Genomic DNA, 18,995 nt, shown 5'->3' with positions numbered 1-18,995 from the left:
CCACAGCAGTTTGCATGCAGACCCCCCTCTAATACCACAGGAAGGGGGTTCTCACTGACTTAAGAGTTGCTTCTAGATAAATGTGGGAAGACACTGGAATGCTTTTGTCTCCAACCTCCTTTTCCTAATACAAAGAGTGGATTTCTTGCCCCTGGCATAAGCAGCATAGAGTCTCTACTTAGGGCACGTAGAGGAGCTGCTCACTCAGGTCTCACACCAGCTGGGGCTGAGTACACACCTTAAGCTAGAAGCTCTCCCAGGGTTTACAGAAATATCCACCAGAGGGGATGCAAACTCAGTTGGACCTACAGTGTGACAGGGAAGTGAGGTGAATGTCCCATGGGCTTGAACGCCACAGGAAAGAATCAGGAGATCCCACCTAAGAATAGCCTTGGGCAGGACTGAGGGATACTCGGTGTACAGAAAGAGGGATCAAGGTGTAACAAGCTCCAAAACATTACTCTGCCCACTCCAACTTATGTAGTTGTTTTTTGCTTGCTGCTTGGCTTTTTAAGTCTTTCAGTATATCAAATGCATGTTATACAACGTTGAGATGCTGTTGAAGTGAAGTATATCTATCACTATAAATCTTCTCAGCTGCAAAAATAATGAATTAGACCTTCAGAAGAATAAACTGACTTTAAAAGGTGTGACAGATGGAAAAAGTAAGTATTCCCTCTTCTGTGTTGCCTGCTTCTCTGTACTAGCAGAAGGCTAATAATTAATTACACATCATAAAAAAGAAAAATGTGATGGGATTCTCACTCCCACTCTGGGGTATAGTCTGCTAGTTAGGTACTAAATTACTAATTTATATACCTACCAGGAATATAAATTCAAAGCATAGGAACTAGAAGAGACAAGAAGAAAAAAGAGAAGTAGAAAAGGAGAAGATAAAAGAACAAAAAACCCCTTTAAAAATAGGAAATCTGAGACATGGAAAGGGAGATGTTCTGAGTAATAGGCAGTTTGCCCTGCAAGTATCCAGTATAAACAATGTTTTATATACGTACACTCAGAATGCCTTTAAGGTTTGCACTCCTTCTCTAAGACACAATGCAAACTCCATCTATCCATCTGTCTCTGAAGAATATGCCTATAAGAGTTCAAGGACAATATTTTCTAAGAAATTACACAACCAAAATAGAAGTGGGAGAAGTTGTAAAAGGAACACTCCTCTTCTCCCCTGCATTTAAGAACTGGCCATAAAATTATACTATAAAATCTAATTGGGGATCAGTCAAAATCATTCATCTGGATTAAAAACAACATCTCATTTGTAAGGGTGACATTTTAAAAGGCTTGAAAGACAGTTAAAAATGAGATGTCTTTTAAAAAAATAATCTCAAAAGATTTCATGCCAAAAAAATGTTGAAACAATTTCTAGCCAGCTTCCTATCCCACCCCTATTGCTATAGTGTTTGAATGCCTCAGAAGTATACTCACACCAACAACACCCTTGTCACAAAAGGAAACCTGTTATTTCATACTTATCACGGGAAGGACATGGATCTGTTAGAGCAAGTCTAGAGGGAGGCCACGAAGATGATCTAAGGGCTCAGAACCTCCTTTATGAGTGCAAGCTGAGAGACTTGGGGTTGTTCATTCTGGAGAAGAGAAAGCTCTGGGGAGAATTTACAGCAGCCTTCCAATACTTAAAAGAGGCCCATAGAAAAGCTGCGGAGGGACTATTTGATAGGGAGTGCAGTGATAGGACAAGGGGTAATGGTTTTAAGCTGAAAAAGGGAAGATTTACATGAGGTATTAGAAATTTTTTACTGTGAGGATGGTGAGGTACTGGCACAGGTTGCCCAGAGAAGTGGTAGATGCCCCATCCCTGGAGGTGTTCAAAGCCAGGCTGGATGAGTCTTTGAGCAAGCTGATCCAGGGGGGTTGGAACTGGATGACCTTTAAGGTCCATTCCAACCCAAACCGTTCTATAATTCTATGTTACTCACAGAACTGAAGGAGGCATAAAGAAAATGTTTCTGGTCCAGAGATGTGAGACAAACTGTGGTGAGGTCTCTGACACTCCTACACCAATCAGTGGAGAGCTTTCTTGAAAGAGACTTTTTTACAAGTACATAGGAAGCTGTGCTTCTATCCTCTTTGGCAACAGAAGGTCAGACTTTATTCAACTTGATAACAGCTGAAATGTCTACTCCCTGGCTCAGTAGTTTTCACAGGCCAGCTATATTCTTCTTTGTTGTGGGCCTCATCAACACTTAATATTATGAGTATGAACTCAGAGTCTGAAAGGCCCTAGAGACTGAAGTGATGTCTTAGCTGTAGATACATGTTAGAATAAAATCTTTCAGGGAGAAAGCTATGGTTTATACTAGATGTTTTTTTCAGTTAGGCACTTCTAGCACCTACCACAACTCTAGCTATTGTGCCAAAATGACCCAGTAAAAAGCCAGACAAAGCATAATATCAGTCTTCAAGGCCTACCTCTCTTAATTTTCCAGGAGATTGGCAGTGAAGGCTTCAAGAAATTCCTCCCATGTAAAGGATTTATTTCCAGGAGGTCCTTGCTCAGTTCAAACGGAGGATCAGGTGGATCTTCATTTACGCCTTCCTGTCCAAAACAGTACAAATGTAGGACAATGTCAGTGAGGCAGCCTCTCGAAACTGAGAACACCAGCAATCCAGGAAATAAATAACACTGCTTTGCTTACTTTACTGAATGAAGATGAGAGTTTTACTGGTATTAGTCAGCAACTAGAATAATAAATAAGAGAAAGCACAGCTGCCTGTTCTCACCATTTCAAATTTCCTTCTATTCATCTCGGTGAATGCAAAAACCAGAACATGCTTAGAAGCTGTTCTGGAAGACGATGATTCTTCTCCTTCCATACTTCAGTATGACCTGTCATTGAACACGATGCATCCATGAGGAAAATCAGCACACTTGCTCTTCCCACAGCTCAGCTTTCTGTAAATGTAGCATTATCATGTGTCCTCAAAGGTCAGCCTCAACTCTAGCATCACTTCTATGATTAGGGTATGAACAACTGAGTTGTTGAGATTTTCTACAGTGGGTAAGAAGCTGCCTAGACTTATTCACAGTACAATTAATATTTTACTACTTGTATGACAGTTAAGACTGACAGAGATCTTGGTAATTGAATGCTTTCTGGAGACTCACAGAATCACACAGAATCACACCACCATTATGGATCAGATAGGAGACGAATTTGACCCTAAAAACTCTCTCTTTGAACAAGTGCACAAACCACTAGCTGCCGCTTCACATAAATAATAAGAATCCCCATGTTTGAGTGTTTGAGGCTCTCAGTCAATATCTCTGCTTGTAGACAATGGATCTGAGAAGAGCAATATCAGGCGTGTGCTAGGTGAATACATCCCTCTCTTGCTCTGTCTAGAGAAGCATGGTTGGGCAGTGTAGTAGATAAGCACTACCTTGCCACTTGCAGACAGAAACAACAAGAAAAGCAGCAAACCACAAGTGATTGAAGAAAACTACATCAGACATGCAGAGGCAAATATATAATTAGAGCCTTAAACCCCTTCTTGAGAGATGTCACAATCATCCAGACTCAATACTACACAGAAAGGCACAAAAGACAATGCCTTTAAACGGCAGATGGAGGGTAAAAATAATGTCTGCTAGAATAAATGTCTAACAAAGCCAGTGTAAGCAGTCCCAGAACATGTCTACTTGTTGCTGTCTGAGTGGAGAGCTTAGACTTGGAAACCTCAGTGGTCCATGCTATACATGTATGCCTATAAGAGTGATAAGGAGATTTCCAGATCCAACATATGCTTCATATGTTTAAGATTTTAAATTCCAAAGACATTGAGAGAGGAGAATATTCAGTCTCAGTGCCAAGCAGCACCTGCTGAGTTACTTTCACACAAGTTTCAGGTGCTGCTCCCTGTTTTGGCATGCTCCAGGCTTTACAGAAACTGCATAATTTCAAATAAGATTCTTGGTTTCTACTCCAAAGTCAGTTTAATAACAGAACTTTAGCCAAATCCTCAAAGAATCCTTGAGGCAATGAAAATTCCAGTTTAGAAAACAGTTATAACTTTCCTTTTCCCTGAAGATAATTCAAAGGGGACCAAAGCTGGAAAGAGGAGCAAAGAATATAACAGTATATAACTAACTTTTCAAATTCACTAGGCAGTGGAGTCTACTCACTATTTTCTTACCAGTACATCACATCTGTGTAAACACTGTCCAGTAAGCACATGATCGTCCAGTTCCACAAATAACGTTGCTTAAAATGCAGCTTTTGCAACAACGTAGATGCACCTGACAGAAAACTTCCCACAGTACACTCTGAAGCTAATACTAAATCAGAAAGCAACTAACTGAAAGTAGAGTGAGGGCAGGGAGCGGAGGGGAGGTGGGCAGCTGTATACTTCTGTGCTAAATCAGTTGTTTTGCTACCATAAACCTCACTTCTTTTTTCCACTTATGCAAAAGTTACCTTTCAAGATAACACATGGTGGTCTTGAGTCTCCAGCAAAGCAGTTCAGTGTTCTGATGGGATCTTTGAAATTGTCCTGGTACAGAAATATCTAGGCAGACGATCTGGGTCACACTAGCACAAATCCAGACTGACTCAGACTAAGCAGCCCACACAGGATAAATGCCTCTGCTCAAAAACTCTACTGGGTACTGTGGCAGCTCTGGCAGCTACAGGGATCACCACAGTCTAATTCAGCTGACTGCAGAGTGGACAGGCTTTTTAGATGCCTACAGACAAGGCATAAAATTCGCACAGAGTTGTCTTGTGCTGAGACTTCTATCAAATCTGACCTGAGAAATCTACAAATCTCTCTCTCTTTGATTTGGGTTTAGCTGGGTGGTTTTGGTGCGCATAATTTGTGTTGTTTACGGACTGTTAAAATTTAATGCTGGTTCTCATAGCAGGATGTTCATGCCATGACTCGGAACAGTGTTCAGTGCTTACGTTTTTCATTTAAACGTGTCCAGGTAATAAGAAATTTAACGTCAACTGCGCATATAAATCCTGTTCTTTGTTTCCATTTGCACAGTTTCAGCTCTCATTAAGTTAAAATGGATTCCTTGTTACTTCGTGGAAAAATTTTATGAGTACTATAGACAAATATTGAACCTACTCTAAGATTACGATTGAAGTGAGATCCTTGTTTAACCAGGCAGATGGTAGATCTGACCATCACTAGAATATAGTGAGGAAAGACTTCTTTATAATACATGTGCATGAATCAGGTTATATAGCATTCACCTTCTGAAGCTGGAATATGACCTGCAAGTGTTAGTAGATGGAATTATTTAGCTTCTTCTGAAATTTAAAAGCAAAAGATCACTGGTCCAAATAGAAGTTAATGGAAATCCTGTGGCTTGTGGGTTTGTTTCTTGTTTAAATCCTTCCATCTCCCTGAGTGTGTTTTTGCTTCCAGTTATGCTGAAATATGACCTCTGCCCTGCAGATATGATCATTATCTCTTTGATATTTGACTCATGCTGTGTGAAAATAGTGCTGAATGACAAGGCAAGTTGTACTACAAGTAAAACATACAGAATTAACATTAATAAATGAGGTGCCCTGAAAACACTCAAAGAACATCTGTAATGACGTATTGCTTGCAGTAAGGCTTTTCACAGCTTGTTCTCTCCATTTTTATGTTTCATCATAGAGAAATATCTCCAACACTCTGAAAACTTGCATGCCTACAAGACCTTTTAGTGGAGACAATTTTCTCACCTCTCCTTCCCAAAACACCTTCCCATAACACAGAGACAAACATACACGTACCCCTTTCTTAAAAAAACCACCTACATTTAAAAACAACAGTCAAGAAAATAAGGAAGAATCTTAACGCACCAAAAAGATACCTGTAACTTTTTGTTACCTGACTCTAACAGACATTATAGAAAAAGGCATACACAGAATCAGCCACCTTGTCTCTGCAAAAACAGTAGCCGATTTGCAACTTTCCAGACCAATTACTTTTTTGGCAGTTATCCTTGATTCCGCTGATTTTAGAGTTTACTATAGGAACAGCACTTTTTTATGCTTCATCAAACAATGACAAAATTTTCTGGATCCTTTCTTGTTGATCTGCCTCAGGGATGTCCAGTGACATCTGCTTCTGAGCTTCGCTAGGGAAAAGAAAAAGCAGTCTTACGTTCTTCAATGTCACACATAAAACTCTATGTACAGTTTGGCTAGATTCACACCTAATTTTTCTTCTTAGAAATCTTTACCTCAAAAAGGTAGCCTTTCACTTGCTGAAAATACAAATCTATAGTACAGTTCAGTTGAATGATAGAATTTGCTGTGCAGTATGCAGCTGTAATACACACACAAAAGATGAATTATTACATAATAATTAAAAATAGCTAGATAATTACATTATTTACATTATTTAAAGGAATAAATATTAAATAATATAAAGGGTGTATTAAACGGAATGCAACATCTCTGGCAAGACAGATTCTTCAGTGGGCCTATGAGGGTTAATCTACCTGAGATAATCTTGCTTTGTATTTTATTATTCTCTACCATAACATAAAAATCCTGACTTCATTCTTTTTACTTACATCTGTCAAATAATGTTTCAACCATCCCACTTAACAATTACAACCGTGACAGGAGACCAATATCCTTCTGAGACATACTGCAGCACAGCATCGGGATCCTGCATTAAAGCAGACCTTACCTGTTGTATACCATGGTTTTGCAGGCATGACTGGAGAAGCAGCTGCTAGAAAACCATTTGAAATAACTGCGGTGATAAGAATATTAGCCAACACCTTGGTTGCCATTGTGGTCAAACAGGATCTTCTGAGTGCCGAATCCTCTATCAATGAAGCTTGACAAAACTCCTTCATGTGCAGTTCCTCCCTGGTTGAACGAACCATCGCATCTCCTGCCTTATATATCATTTGCCTTTCCTCATTACCCAAAGAACAAATTTCACTTTATTGATCTACATTTTGACATTTGGCAACACATGTTTTTCCGTTTTCTGTCGCTTGCTTTGTGCCACTCTAGCAAAAAAGTCACCAACATCAGAAGCCTTTTCTCTGCTGAGCAAACACATTAACTGAGGGCTATCACTGCTTGCACAGCAGAATCTCAAATGTACATGTAAACTTTGGGATTGAGTACAGTCAGGGGTGATCTCCTGGATCCACACCATCAAGGTGCAGAGAAAAAACAGGCCTGCTACTTCAGGAGACAAGATTTCAGACCTGGCAGTGATGCCAACCTTCAGCACAGCAAACAATGAGGAACTGAATAAATAGCAAAGCCTCGAAACTCTGTCATGTGTTTCTAGGGACTAAATAAAAATGTGAGATAGGGGTGAAACCAGCCTGGATTAATCTGTCCGATGCAGGGCTAAATCACTCAACTGCTGACAGCCAAAGGTGGAGTAAGAGTGATATACCACTGGTTCCAGAGCTTGCCCCAGCTTGCAGGAGTGATAGAGAGAGCTTTCCTTCTGTACGTCAGAGGCATTTTGGCTCCAGAAGAAAGGCTGCAAGAGGCATTCTCTGTAGCAGAATGGTGGCTGAACTTCACAGTACACCCTGGGCTATACTTCTCCAATATCCAGGCAGTGTAACATGGGAGTCCCAGAATCACACTGGAAAGAGAGGAGAAGCTGGGAGTAAGCATTACCATTTGATTGAGCAAAAGATTGCATTTTGGTCCTGGGAAAGGGCCGCACCAGACAATGCGGTGTATGTAGCTAACTCCATTTGCCCACTTATTGCGTTCCCCAGCTCACTAAGGGGGCTTCTATGCATGGAAAATATTGCTGAACTCAGGTGAAGAATCATAGAATCATAGAATGGTTTGGGTTGGAAGGAGCCTTAAAGATCGTCTAGTTCCAAGCCCCTGACCATGGGCAGGGACACGATCCACTAGATAAGGCTGTACAAAGCCCATCCAACCTGGCCTTGAACACCTCCAGAGATGGGGCAGTCACAGCTTCCCTGGGAAACCTGTGCCAGTGCCTCACCACTCTCATAGTGCAGAAATTCTTCCTTATGTCTAGTCTAAATCTGCCCTCTCCAGTTTAATCCATTGCCCTTCATCCTATCACTACAAGCCTTTGTAAACAGTCCCTCTCCAGCTTTCCTGTAGGCCCCCTTCAGGTACTGGAAGGTTGTTATAAGATCTCCTCTGAGCCCTCTCTTGTCCAGGCTGAACATACCCAACTCTCTCAGCCTGTCCTTGTATGGGAAGTGCTCCAGCCCTCTGATTATGTTTCTAGCCCTCCTCTGGATCTGTTCCAACAGCTCTGTATCCCTCTTATGTTGAGGATTCCAGAACTGGACACAATATACCAGATGAGGTCTCACAAGAGAGGAACAGAGGGGCAGAATCACCTCCCTTGACCTGCTGGCCACAATTCTTTTGATGCAGCCCAGGATATGGTTGGACTTCTGGGCTGCAAGTGCACATTGCCGGCTCATGTTGAGCTTCTCATCAGTCAGCACACCCAAGTCCCTGTCTGCAGGGCTGCTCTCAATCACATCATCCCCCATCCTGTATTGAAATTGGGAATTGCCCCAACCCAGGTGTAGGACCTTGCACTTGGCCTTGTTGAACCTCATGAGGTTCTCACAGGCCCACTTCTCCAGCCTGTCCAGGTCCCTCTGGATGACATCCCATCCTTCTGGTGTGGCAACTACACCACTCAGCTTGGTGTAATCTGTAAACTTGCTGAGGGTGCACTCGATCTCGCTGTCAATATCATTGATGAAGACATTAAACAGCACTGGTCCCAGCACAGACCCCTGAGAGACACCACTTGTCACGGATCTCCATCTGGACTTGGAGCAATTGACCACTACTCTCTGAATACAACCATCCAAACAGTTTCTTATCCACCAAACAGTCCATCCATCAAAACCATATTTCTTCAGTTTAGAGAGCAGGATGCTGTGAAGGACTGTGTCAAAGGTTTTACAGAAGTCCAGACAGATCACATCTGTCAGTTTTCCCATGTCCACTGTTGTGGTTACCCCATCATAGAAAGCCACTAGGTTAAAGAAGCCTGGAACCCAAGCAAGTTTCTCCAAGCATAGCGAGAAGGCTGAGAGCAATACTAGGAACAAAGAGCAGCTCTCTTTTCCCGTACCTTCATTACAACATTTTTCTTTTTTTCTCGCACATGTACAATGTGTTGCAAGTGCACTGGTGGGGGAGAGGATTGGTCTTCATACTGAAATAGAGAATACCTGAAAGGATGCACTTGAACTGTCTTCCCAGAGGAGGACACCAGGTAGCTTCATTCTGAAGAATTTCCCCAGCCCAACACCTTGTTACCCAAAATTCTTCCACACTGAGTAAATAGTACCCTATCTGGCCCTGTGTTTCTCAGAATGGTTTGCATGGCTATTTTGTCAACCTGTGGTTGGTCATTCATGGCTGGTCTCAGCTGAGCCAACATTTCATCATGATACTGCCTCCTTGTTTGTTGCCAGGTGCCTGAAACCAAAGCTTAGGCAAGCAGTCAGAGCTGAGTATGGACAGATTTTTGCTGTGCTTTTGGCTAAGGAAACCACAAGAAAGAGACTAGTGAATTGTTTTGACAGGATCCTACACAGCCTGGATGAAAAAAAGAATCTGAATCTGCTGTTTGAGGCCTTGGGCAGGGCAAGGCCGGATAAACTTAATTTACTCGTATAACTGTTCTGTTACAACTTGACTGGCAACAAAGGCTGAGTTCAAATCTTACAGGTCACTTTTAAATCCAGATGCCTGTCCAGAAACTTGGGAAAATTAAAACTAAACTTTCTGGTGCTCAGCAAGCTAATTTTCTTCATTTGCAAACATGACTCAGTTGACTCAATAAACAATGTTTTATTAATGGAAGAAAAAGAAAGGTAGATAAATAGCATAGCAGACAATATTTAACTCCTGATGTATTACCGTTCAATAGTCATTTTTTCTGGGGAATCTGGTTAGCTCAGCTCTCAGTTGTTTCCATACTTCCTGCAGTAACATCCCACTTCTCGCTTGGGTTGGTCAAATCTTGCTGAACAGCAAGGGCTGATTCTGGCTGTGGCCTTCCTTACTGTTCCCTCTCACCAGTCCTCACTGTCCAAGCTAGTGATGGAGACAATTTCTGTTTTCCAGCTCTTCAGCAAGACTGCATGCAACATCTCAGACTATCCCAGTACCTGTATAGGCAGGAAACCCTTCACCCCGTTCTTCTAAACAGATTCTATCCCGTTTTACTTTTTAAAGAAGGCTTTTAATCAAATCCTTTTTCTTTTGCCTCTCTGCAATTTTGGTTTTGGTTAGTTTTATTTTTTTGGGGGTTCTAACTTTTGCATTCCAGTCCTGGATGCTGTTGCCCTGATGAGGGCAACCAACTTACCCCAGGGACACTGAAGTGTAGGTCCTTGGCCCAGACTTCTATCCCTGGTAACAATTACAAGCATTCCTCCACTTAATTATACTGAATTTTTTTTCACAAGAAATGCTTCCAAAACATAATAAAGTAATAGATGTAAAGTAAACATGTCTCAGGCTTGCCCATCAGTTCTTTTCATTTATGTACCCTCTTCTCTACCAGAAGTCAATGGTGGACTCTCTGTTTTTTTGCATTTCCTTGGAGTGGTGTGATCAGTGCTCCCTCTTGTAGGCCACTTGTAAAAGCCAGGCTGACAATAGTCAAAAGAAAAAAAAATCTCCTGACAACACATTTGCAAACAGGACCGCACAGCCAGGGGCCATTTTCACTGCTGAGTGGATAGCACAGGTCAGCAGCATTTCTGTGTAGAAACCTCAGCACTTCTGGAATCTCCTGAAGAAGAAGCTGCCCAGGCCTGCAACTCTGGCCAGCAGTAAGAGCTGCTCCTAGTTATTATGCAGCTGTGTGAACTCACAGCGCTTAAAATTATGGTTCATGTGTATCTTACTCCCAGGACAGCAATGAAAATAAACACATTAATGATTCTGAAAAACTTAGTTTGCTGTAAGTTGAAGACAGGTATATCTAAGTGAAAGAGAGAAGGAATTTTGGTAGGTATTAGGTATGTAAATCTTTGCCTGTTAATTTTTTTTTTTACCATAAAAATATATATTCTACTGTGAAAACATGCAATTGAGAAAATGAACTTGTTTTATATTTTACTGTACAGCTTCTTTTTTTGAGGCCTGGACCAAGCCAAAGAACACACATGTACTTTCATGCACCCACAATTAGCTAGACTACATCTATGTTTGAAACTGGTTGGTGTTAAAAGTCAAGAGTAGCAATGAAGCACAGCATTCCAGCTCAGTGCTACCAAAAGGAATGCGGTCTACCTAATGGTACCGCCTGGCAGGGTACTGGCACACTGCTTTGGAGGACTAGGTCTGTACCAGGGTTTCAGACAAGTGGCATAAAGGACTCAGTAAGAAACCCCACAGTTTTTAAAATTTTTTTTCTGTAGACACCTTGCCAGGTCACCCAGGAACAGAAGTAGTAGGTCCTGCCATTCTTTAGCATGATGTTTATCACAAACAACACTGATGGCTAGCTCTAGGCACATCCCTTAATACCAAGAGACAAGGGCAAGGATCTCAAGTAACTGGATAGGAAGATCTCGGAGGGCTTGTTTTACTTAGGTTCCTCTGTGTACTTCAGGCTAACTTTATGGGTCTTTCCACCACGCTACATAAATACTAACATTTAATTTGGGTTACTTGAGTCTACCTATGCTTCCTACTCTAATCTGCCAAAACCATGTTGTATTAAGATTACAACTTTTTTTCATTACAATATTATGATTCCCACCACAGAGTCCTTTTAACTTCTTCAGGATTTCATAACTCTTATTTTAAAATTAATTTTAATCCCTGTAGAGGAAATGCTTGATGACTCTGGAGGCAAGCAAACTCCTGAGAAAAAACTAGTCAACAGCAGTAGCAGCTTCCATCACTCATTACTGTTATTTTACCTCAGAATGGCTGGCCCAAGTTATGAATTGTTTAACTTCCACATCTGGTGAGCCTTTGAGCTCTTTGCAGAAGCTATCAACAGCAGAGCTTGTTAGTGCAAATAGTGGGGCATTTTCAATGAAAAAACACACATCCTACAAGCAGAGATAATGTGTCTTGGATGCAAAAGCCTCTTGTTGATGTAAGATGTCTGCTGCACTTTTTAAATTATTAGTTGTGATATTTATTGTTAAGGGTACCTGTCAGGGAGCAGCAAGGGCCAGACGATCTCCAAGGAATAGGGAGTTAGGAGAAAAGAGTGACCTGAGTGCAAGTAGTGCTCTCATTGGCACATACTGTCCTGCAGATTCTGAAGGCAGGAGTCAAAGCCAGAGGCTGGTAGCAAGGTCCACTGACAGCCTTCCACATGAGGGAGTGATCCAGGGACAGGATCAATCCATGACCAGCAGCAGTGCTAAAGTTGAACACACCTAGAAGCACAGCTGAGAGAGTACTAGGGGCCCAGGCCAGTACCGAAATGAGACTCCCAGCCCATGGGCAAGGGTAGAGGTAGGCCCAGGGGAGGCTGAACAGAGACACTCAAGCCTGTTAGTGCCTGACAGTATCAAAATCAGAATCTGCTCCTCTTTGGGGAACCCTCATCGGAGATAAATATTGCCACTGAGTCTCTCCCTTTGATCATCCTCTTTCTTAGCCTCTGTGTCTGAACTTGCAGAATGGGATAGGGGATATGTTTAGATCTAGGTCAATGTTTTATCAAAAAGACTGCCTGCCAGATTGTAAATACCACCTGACATTTACAGGTCCTGGTTTTCACAAGAGGAATACTCCAATGAACTTCTTTGATAGCTACTATAGTTACAGTGGAATGGTAATTCATTTATTCTTGAAGTGAAACCAAACAGGCAGATGATACAATATCAATAAAGCAGAGAAACATACCTGAAGGACCTGGTTTTGTCATCTGGTACCTTCTTACGGTTTTTGGATCAGTTTGGATTTCTACTGAAAAAAGACATAAAATTCAGGGACAGCTCATCAGATGTGACTAGAAACGTGCTGTCACAGGTTTCGTGCTGTCACAAGTTTCAAGCTGTCTCACAGATCCCAGATGGTTTGCCTCTCCAAAAGTTTGGATGTGAAAGAATGAAAGGCAAGCAATGACTACTAGTATTCTGCATCTTCTCGAAGGAATAGGAGGTGGCTGGCCTCAGGAGTCAAAAGCTTCCTATCAGCTGCCCAGGGTGCCTGATGCATTGCTGAGATTACAGCCATAACACATTACTGCAGACAACCCAGGCTATTGGCTTTGAACCTTGTATTACAGTAAACTTGCAGCATTTTCCAAGCTTCCAAGTCTCTGATGTGGCAATGGGAAATTCTTCTGAGCTATTTCGCATCTGGATGCATTTATGGCTCCTGACAGTCTTGATCAAGACTTCTTGAAATTTCTTCATTTACAGTTTCTGCATTTATGGAACTGTCTGCTGGATAGTTGTGCTGGTTGTCTGATCTGTGCACCAGAATATATCAATGGAAAGGTCAGAATTTATTGCTGCATGGGCCTAATTACAAGGCCTGAGCCCAGAGATACAATACTGTGTATCTTCCTGCCAGGTTTGGATTCAGCTAGTTAGAAAAACTTTTTATGGGAAAATCAAGTTACGGATTGGTTTTTGCTCTCTTTAAATGTAGAGATCTGCAGTTGTCAGGGTTTTTAAATTAATCCATCTCATTTTAGCTGTATGCCTGAGCCTTTTCTTCCTCAGATTTCACCTCTCCTACTCCTTGCAATGCAGTATTTCAGACTGCTCCAGGCCATCCTTTCCTTGGCTGGTACTCCTCAAGTCTCCTGTGCGGTGGCAGAACAGATGACAAGACTTTTACCCTGACTAAGAAGTGAAAAAATGATCTGTGGCTGCAACTTGGAAAGAAACACCAGGTGGATGTGTTCCCTTAACTTTCACAGGAGATATATAGCTACATACACTCTTGGCGTGGCTTTGAAAATCTCGTCCAGCAGCAATGAACACAGCAGGCGAAAATGTTTTGCAGACAAGGTCAAGGGCTTTTAAAAACTTCCCCTCTGTCAACAGGAGAAGCATGTTGTTATCCTTCCTACAGCTACCACTAACACATATCCATTCCTTTTGGCAGTGCCTGGTTGCAGCTTTGTTGAGCCGCAGGACTATGCAGGCTCTATGGTAGAGACCCAGTGAATGACTGCATCCTTTCGTGTTCCTGCTTACGGTGTTCCTCAGCATCTAGTTACTGCTTCCTATAAGAACCTTTCCAACTTAAACCGAGCAAGCCAGCACTGTCTGAACTGAGAAACTACCTGCTAAGCTCACAGATGCCAAACAAATCTGGCAAATGCCGCCCTTGCCCTTTATTGATTTAACAGCACGTCAAACAGCTTTCAGCTTTGCCGCAAATAGCAGAGCCCTGTTGTGAGGGGCTCGGCCTTCAAGGTGCTGTTAGATTTAATGCCTGACAATTCCTTATATTTGTTTAATTCCAGTTTCTAGTTGCTCTAAAGGTCTGTCAACCATGGAGGGTGATGACCCTATGAAAGTGCACCCTGAGAACAAACGACAGACCCCAACTCCTGCTGCCTTCCAGCCCTGTGGTTCCCAAACTGGCTACGGCTGTGCAGGGAAGAAGAGAAATGTCAGGGACATTAGCAGCTATTGGGTTATGGGAAAATCTCACACATGGATGCAGAGCTTCCCTAACACCCATGCTAGGCAATACTGTGGTTCTATAAAGTTTTATTTCCTGGAGTATTGTGACCAGTTCTGAAATCCTCAACATAAGAACGATATGGAGCTGTTGGAATGGGTCCAGAGGAAGGCTACAAAGATGGTCAGAGGGCAGGAGCACTTCCCATAAGAGGACATGCTGAGAGAGTTGGGCTTGTTCAGCCTGGAGAAAAGAAGGCTCCAGCGAGACCTTATAGAGACCTTCCAGTACCTGAAGGTACCCCAGGAAAGCTGGGGAGGGACTTTTTACAAGGGCATGTAGTGATAGGAGAAGGCTTTAAAATTGGAAAGGGTAAGATTTAGATTAGACATTAGGAAGAAATTCTTCATGAAGAGGGTGGTGAGGCACTGGCACAGGTTCCCCGGGGAAGCTGTGCCTGTCCCACCCCTGGAGGTGTTCAAGGCCAGGTTGGATGGGGCTCTGAGCAGCCTGATCTGGTGGGAGGTGTCCCTGCCCAAGGCAGGGGGTTGGAACGGGGTGGGCTTTAAGGTCCCTTCCAACCCAAACCATGCCATGATTCTATGATTCCTCACACAATGCATTCCTAGGCACTCTATCCACCACCATATCCCTATCCCTATCCCTATCCCTATCCCTATCCCTATCCCTATCCCTATCCCTATCCCTATCCCTATCCCTATCCCTATCCCTATCCCTATCCTCCCCTGGTCACCACGGCATCGCAGTCCCAGCTTCCCCCTTCCCCGGCCCCGCTCCCGGGCGGTGCCGCTCTCAGCCCCCGCTGCCCCCGCGGCTCCTCCGGCCCCTCCCGCCTCAGCTTCCCGGCGGCAAGTGGCCGCGGTAGCCCTCTAGGGGCTGCATCGTGGTCATAGAATGGTTTGGGTTGGAAGGGAACTTGAAGATCTTCCAGTTCCAGTCCTCCACCTCCCGCTGGATCAGGCTGCCCAGGGCCCCATCCAACCTGGCCTTGAACACCTCCAGGGATGGGGCAGCCACAGCTTCCCTGGGCAACCTGTGCCAGTGCCTCACCACTTTCACAGGAAAAAATAAATGATAAATCATAGAATCACAGAATGTCTTGAGTTGGAAGGGAACTGCAAGGATCATAGAGTCCAGCTCCTGTCCCTGCATAGGACAACCCCAATAGTCACACCGTGTGTCTGATGAGGGCTTTGTCCAAATGCTTCTGGATTATTGTCAGGCTTGCTACCATGACTGCTGCCCTGGGGAGCTGTTCCAGTGCTCCACCACCCTCTGGGTGAAGAACCTTCTCCTGATATCCAGCTTAGCCCTCCCCTGTCACATCTTCCCGCCATTCCCTCGGATCCTACCATTGGCTGCCAGAAAGAAGAAATCAATGCCTGCTCCTCCTCCTCTCCTGGTGAGGAAGAAGTAGACCATGATGAAGTCTCCCCTCAGTCTCCTCCAGGATGAAATGGTATGTGTATAACTAACCAGAGGCACTATGATCTGCGTATGACCTGCTGCTTTCAAAGAAGCTTCCCTTCCCCTCCCAGCCCTGAAAGGCAGGGATCACAGCCTTGTGGCTTGTAAAGCTTAGAAGAGCCCATTGGAATCCTTTGACCTGAACATTTTTAGCACAGGCCATCCGCACAGTTTTTGTTTAACATTTTCATCAAGTAGCCAAATGGGTGTGGTAGCAGCCTAGATTTTTATGTTCCTAGGGCCCATGTCCATGACAGTCACAGCCTCCACCTCCTTTCCCCATTAAGTCCTTCTGCTCACCAACAGGGAAAAATAATTCCTTCTTCCATCCACCCCAGCTCAGCCATTCTCCAGGAAGACCTGACTCAGATGTTTGGTACCTAAATTAAATACCTAAGGAAGGTGGGGAAGAAGGAGACAATTGCTGGAGGGAGACACATAGATACTAAACCAGCCTAATGTAAACAAGATCTAAAGCAAGAGTTCAAAGTTATTAAAACTCGGGGAAAATGCCAAAGAAGGAAATTCTTCTCTGTTCAGTCACCTAGCTCCAGAGCCAATGAAACCCGCTTCACCATCTGAAAGATGATTTATGAGCATGTTTTTAAACTCCAGACAACAATAACAACAACCTCCTCTCTGTGGACCTTTTCATCAATGCAGCTCGAAGTGCTTCAGAAAGAAGGTCAGTGTCAGTACTCGCTTGCAGATGAGGAAACCAAGGCACAGGAAGAAAGGGATTTTGGCACAGCAAGTGAAGAAGCCAGGGGCAGATCCTTAGTCAAATACATTCTGTCCTAAGATATGTCACTCAGCAAATACGAGCCTAGATTTATAAATGGTACCTGAGATGAGGCACGTCTTACTGCAGCAGCAGGGGCTTACCCCCTCATCATGGTCTTAGGTGTCTGTATGGCCCACGGACTCATCTGAAAGAGACGTGCATCCAATGGGACCACACAAATCTAAATGTAAGCCAAAGGTGGTGGAAGAGCACAGTTGAGATGGACAGAAGGAGAGAGAGCAGTTCTGAGGGACAGGAAGGGTGGGGAAAGTACAGGAATAACTGCATGTAATGCAGCATCATAACAACCGACAAGGAGATAAGCAACTTGTGGGAACCATGTAAGTTTCTAATAGTAGGTTATTATCAGCAGCTGAGAGTACTGGATCATAAAGCTCAACAGTTGTGTAAGCAGTGGTACAAATGCGAAAAGAGACACTTGAGGAATTTAATTCTGAGAGATACTGAGGAATCACTGTGAGAAGGTGATGTTATCCTCTTCCTTGCAGCATCAATCTCCATTACCATCACAGAGGAGAACATAGTTTCTAGGATGGTTTAGCTCTAATGTGTGTTTGTTTTTTCAAAGACATTAAAAAAACTTTTGGAATTTTTTTTTTCCATCTGTTTGCAACCTCCATCACTGGAAGGAGAAATGGCTCTTTGAGGACTGTTCTTGTACCTTTTTAACAGACAATGAAAAACTTCATTCTCTTTAATAGAATGTGGTTTTTTCTGCTAAAACTTTTTTCTCTTCCTAGTTGCAAAATCCAGGCTGGAAGGACAATAGACAGAAACCAAAAGTTTGGTTATTTAAAGATTTGGAATAAATTTGACTTCCCACTTGCCACTCTTCTCTCCCAAAAGATAAACCAAACAAAACTCACTCATGCCTCATATGTAGCTGTGTTGCTGAAACCACCAAAATTCTTGTGGGAGGCAAATCTCAATGTAGCTGTTGATATTGTTGCAAATGGCACAAAAACATCCCTCACAGAAGTGACTGAAGGGTGCTGTCTCTTCTGTCCACTGTTGTGTCATTATACTGTTGTACCAGAAGCCTTGAGAAGTGGCAAATTTCACCATCCCTAAGAAGGGGACTCCCAAATGAGTGATTCCCTTTTCATCTTTAATAGAATCACACTGGCTGAATGAAGACTTGGGAACTTCTTGACCAAATCATGCAATTGTACACATGCTGCACCAGGGTGTGGATGAATGTTGCATCTTAAGAACTGAAAATCTGATGAGAAGATATGGGAGAGTCAAAGATAGTCACCTCCTGTGAGACAGACAGCAGTGGAGACATGGCAACAAAGGTTGCCCTAAAGACCATTGCTTGAGGCATATATGAAGAATAAACATGCTTTGCAAAGTGACTACATACTTGTAGTTTTATTTTCCAAATCATGCTCCATCATTTTCATAATTCTTCTTCCCTTCATTCCTTTCCCATCTCCTGTCCTAATTTGTTGCCAGCTACACACTGACATAACCTTATCTGAGAAAAGAGTGCAAACAAATTTAAGTGAGAAGAAGCCACCTCTTTAAGGGTTAGGAAGAACACTGGCAGATATTTGTTCTGGAGACAGCAGCTGAAGCCAAATAGCAATTCAGCCATAGGCTACTCATGGAAACAGAGTAGCTTGCCAGCCTTTAAAGCCACTTCCATTCTGTTTGTGGGTAAAAGGCACCTCTGCTTTGCTGTATTCACACCTCATTTATTAACTTTACCCTAGGGAGAACTAAGAGAAGTGCAACCCAAAACTTTTATGTCTTAAGGAGAATTAAGGTACACATAAGACTTTAGGAAACAGAAAATGTCAAGATTGGCTACTGGACACTGAGAAAGCACACAAATATTTTCTAGTAGGTGATATGCTTAAAGACCCAGAGGAGTTAGGAATTGTATAAGGCATTACAAAGTGATCTTACTGATCAAGTAAAACTAAAGGGGTGACAGTTGGAAAGGCAGAACTACAAGTCAAAATGTCTGCCCCTTTCTCACCTTAGATCTGCAAGGTCACCCAAGTGAACCCATGTGATAACAGCCACAGTCCTGACAACACTGAAAATTAGCCAAAATGCCTGTTTAGGAAGGGCTTGATTTTGGCCAG

Source organism: Cuculus canorus, chromosome 1, assembly GCF_017976375.1.
Source record: "Cuculus canorus isolate bCucCan1 chromosome 1, bCucCan1.pri, whole genome shotgun sequence".
NCBI lineage: Eukaryota > Metazoa > Chordata > Aves > Cuculiformes > Cuculidae > Cuculus > Cuculus canorus.
The sequence above is the reverse complement of the archived record's forward strand: the minus strand, read 5'-3'. Positions refer to the sequence as shown.